This window comes from Glycine soja, chromosome 16, assembly GCF_004193775.1.
Source record: "Glycine soja cultivar W05 chromosome 16, ASM419377v2, whole genome shotgun sequence".
In the NCBI taxonomy this organism is placed as follows: domain Eukaryota; kingdom Viridiplantae; phylum Streptophyta; class Magnoliopsida; order Fabales; family Fabaceae; genus Glycine; species Glycine soja.
The window spans coordinates 9,125,885-9,130,409 of NC_041017.1; positions in this window are offsets into that span (position 1 = coordinate 9,125,885).

Here is a 4,525-nt window from a genome sequence, read left to right on the forward strand (position 1 = left end):
CTAGGTTCACCTCCTTGAGATGAGAAGCTAGAGCTTAGCTACACACCCCCTATAATAGCTAAGCTCACCCCCATGACAAAATACATGGAAATAGAAAAAAAAAATCCCTACTACAAAGACTACTCAAAATGCCTCGAAATACAAGGGTAAAACCCTATACTACTAGAATGGCCAAAATACAAGGCCCAAATGAAGGAAAAACCTATTCTAATATTTACAAAGATAAGCGGGTTCATACTTAGCCCATGGGCTCGAAATCTATCCTAAGGCTCATGAGAACCCTAGGGCCTTCCCTTGGATCTCTGGCCCAATCTACTTGGAGTCTTCTATCCAATGCCTTCGCAGGGTAGGATTGCATCATTCCCTCCACCTTGGAAAGGATTTGACCTCAAATCTTGAGGTTCTTTAACTCTGGGCTCCTTCCCTCAACACTTGTAAAAAGAACAAAAACATATGTATTAGTGGTGTTTGGTATGTTGAAGTAAGGTAAGGTCTGAAAACCCATTTCCTGGGCATCTTCCCATGAAGGAACATGGTTTCTCACCAACTCAATGAGTGGTGCTACAAGTATAGAAAAATATGGGACAAACCTTTTGTAAAAGTTTGTTAAGTCATGGAAGCCCCAAATTTTTCTTATACTTGGTGGAGTGGGCCACTCAGGAATGACCTTTATTCTCTTAGGGTTCATGGGAACCCCTTGATCACTATTTGAAAAATTAAGAAAAGTAACGCAATAAAACATACCTTTTTATGTATTTTCATATTGATTATTCCTACCAAAAAGTATGACAAACCTAAGATGTCCCATATGAGTACCTAAGTTTGTATTGAAACTAAAAATAAGAACAAACCTACCTAATGGGTACCTATGTACACACACCATGAAGATGTTAGGTGCACGAGCGATTTTACAAAAGAGGGTTGCACCACTCAAAAACATTCATCATACCACCTATTTTAGGGACTTGGTGCCTAATAATACCTATTTTAGGCACCAACAAAGCACAAGGATTTAAGCTCTTGCAAACCAAACCCTCATCCAACAACTTCTTTACTTGAGGAATAAACTCAAGCCCAAGAGGTGTGGCAATGCTAGCAAGTGTCTTTTTACAAAAAAGAAAATGTAGAGGTTGTCTAAGAGGTAAAGTTTCTTTAATGTTTGTCTTTATTGTAAAATGAGTTTCCTTCTTAGCTAACCTCATGGAGGATACACTTACCTCATTACACTTCTCATTAACCACTAATGGTTGTCCTTCTTCTTGGGGGTAGATTTCTTCACTAGATTCTTCCCCTTTTGCTTTTTCACTTTCACTAGAGGAAGGTGAAGTAGTAGCCTTAACTTGGCTACTATAAATGTCTTGGCCCCTCATAATCATGGTTTTTGTGGTGGGGCATTGAGAAGTAATGTGTCCTCTTCCAAGACATTTAAAGCACTTTATAGAGCTAGTTTTCTCTTGCATACTAGCCTTAGGGGTGTAGAAGCAAAGCTTCATGGTGAATGTGATTCAAAGGTGTTTGGATGATAACAATTGTCACAATAAAAGATGATGACAAAGGTGATGAACAAAAAGCTCAAAGATCAAAGAACAACTCAAGTAAATCAAAGAACATCTCAAGTGAATCAAGAACAAGTCAAGAGTTCAAGAAAAGAATCAAGAAGAATTCAAGACTCAAGAAGAAAGCCTAGAATCAAGAATCAAGATTCAAGGTTCAAGATCTCAAGAATCAAGATCAAGATTCAAGACTCAAGATTCAAGAATGAAGAAAAGACTCAATCAAGATAAGTATTAAAAAGTTTTTTCAAAACTTTGAATAGCACATGAGTTTTTGACAGAACCTTTACCAAAGAGTTTTTACTCTCTGGTAATCGATTACCATATTGGTGTAATCGATTACCAGTAGCAAAATGATTTTGAAAAAGTTTTCAAACTGAATTTACAACGTTCAAATTATTTTCAAAAGGCTGTAATCGATTACAATGTTTTGGTAATCGATTACCAGTGCCCTTGAACGTTGAAATTTAAATTCAAATATGAAGAGTCACATCCTTTCACTTAAAAGCCTTGTGTAATCGATTACACTAATTTGGTAATCGATTACCAATGACTATTTCTGAAAAAATCAAAAGGTGTAACTCTTCAAAAAGGTTTTGACTTTTTCAAATGGGTTTTAAGTTTTTCTAAAAGTTATAACTCTTCTGAATGGTCTTCTTGACCAGACATGGAGAGTCTATAAAAGCAAGGCTTTGTTTTGCATTTAAAAAATATTGAATACTTTTCCAATCAATTCTTTACAAGCCTTGAATCTCTTTGAACTTCTTCTTCCTCTTTGTACCAAAAGCTTTCTGAAGTTTTCTGGTTTTCCAAACCTTGAAAACATGTGCTATTCATCTTTTCATTCTCTTCTCCCTTTGCCAAAAAGAATTCGCCAAGGACTAACCGCCTGAATTCTTTTTGTGTCTCTCTTCTCCCTTTTCCAAAAGAATAAAGGACTAACCGCCTGAATTCTTTTTTGTCTCCCTTCTCCCTTGTCAAAGAATTCAAAATGACAGTCTGAGAATTCTTTTGATTCTTCCCTTTCCCTAATACAAAAAGTGTTCGAAGGACTAACCGCCTGAGAATTCTTTTGTATCCCCATTCACAAAGTATCAAAGGTTTAACAGCCTGAGATCTTTGTCTTAACACATTGGATGGTACATCCTTTGTGGTACAAGTAGAGGGTACATCCACTAGGTTCAAAGAGAACAAGGGAGGGTACATCCCTTGTGGATCTTTGCTTGTAAATGGATTTTTACAAGGTTGAAAGAAATCTTAAGGACCGTAGGTCGCTTGGGGATTGGATGTAGGCACGGGTTGTTGCCGAACCAGTATAAAAACTCTTGTGTGTTTGTTTCCTTCTTCCCTACTCTTTTACTTTCCGCTGTGCATTTAATTTCCGCTTTTACTTTCTGTTAAGTTTCTCTTCTACTCCTCATTCTCTTAACAATTTAGTAAAAGCCTTAAAAGAGTAATTTTTTAATTAGTAAAGGTTTAGGAATAATTAACTCAACCACCCCCCCTTCTTAATTATTCTGAGGCCACTCGATCCAACAAGGGGCTTACTTTTCTATTGTCTTCCCCTTATCATCATTGGGCTTAGAAGGTGTCACCCCTAAGATGCCTTGACCTTGGTCTTTCTTTGGATAAGAGTGAGAGCCATAAGATTTTGATGTAGACTTCTTTTTAAGTTGTTGCTCTACCCTTATTTCCCAAACTAAGTTAGCCTCTACATTGTCCTTCCCATGGAAGTATGGGAGGTTAATGTTAGCCTCTTAAGGCTTTCTTTCCTTTTCTCTTATATGGGAGTGAGGTCTAAGATGTGACCTATGCCTTCCTTCGTAATAGTCACAAAGTTCTTCACTTAGGCTCTTGCAAGAGTTATGACTACTATAGGAGGCATGTTTTTCTCTTTTCATTTCTTTCATTATTTTTCTTCTTTCTTCCTCTCTTATTTTCTTTCTTTCATCTTGACTTATTTCTTCCACTCTTTTTTTCCTTTTTCTTTTCTCTCTTGTTTTTCTTTCCATAACTTGAGGGAACTCAACTCATCTAAGATTCTAGATAAAGGGTCTTTATGACTAGTACCCTCGCCATTAACACTAGATGAATGATGACTCATGTTGGTTCCTAAGTTGTGGTTCTTTCTTGTTGGAGGTTTGAAAAAAAAAGGTAAAAGAAACTATGGTTGAAACTAGCCAAAATAAACACTAAAAGAGGTGTGAAAGATAAGGTAAAAAACTAATTGGTAAAAGGAAAGCTATCTAGGCGGTTTGACAATGGAAGGTAAAGGAAATAAGCTATGAAAGTAAGCAAGAAATGTAAACTAGGCAAATCCTAAGAGTGTTTGGATGACCACATTCAAGGTTCCCAACAAAAACACTCACTATCCTAAGGAAAAATTGCCTAAAATTATTACACACAAATGGAAGTTTGGTAACCTATTAAACATACTTCCAATGAAAGGTCTTTTTGTTACAAAACTTGAAAGCAATGAAGGTAAGTAAATTGCAAATTACAAAATTACAAAACGGTCCTCAATTTTGGTGTTTGTTCTCTCTTTGGTGATTCACTCAATTTGGAGTGCTTCTTAGTCCAATAGCTCTTAAGGTGGTTGGCCCCTGTCTTCTTGACTCAAATTCTTCAAGGGATGGCACCAATCCTCCTTCCAATTCCCTATATGGCAACCCACAAACAAGGAAACAAAGAGACAAGCAATAACCAAAGACCAAAAAAAATGAAATGAAAGCTAAACCAATGGAGTTTTAACAAGACAATTTTTCAAGGATTACTCAACAATTAAAGCAATGAAAAGGACATAGAAGCAAGCTAGGACTCAAAGAGAAACTTAGAATGGCTCTAGAGTAGAGTAAAAAAACTATAAAAAAAAAAAAAGACTCAACAAACCTCTAGCTTTGGCACTTGTTTTCACAGTAATTTTCAATTGAAATTTCGGAACTAAGATTGGTATAACATAGGCACCTATTATA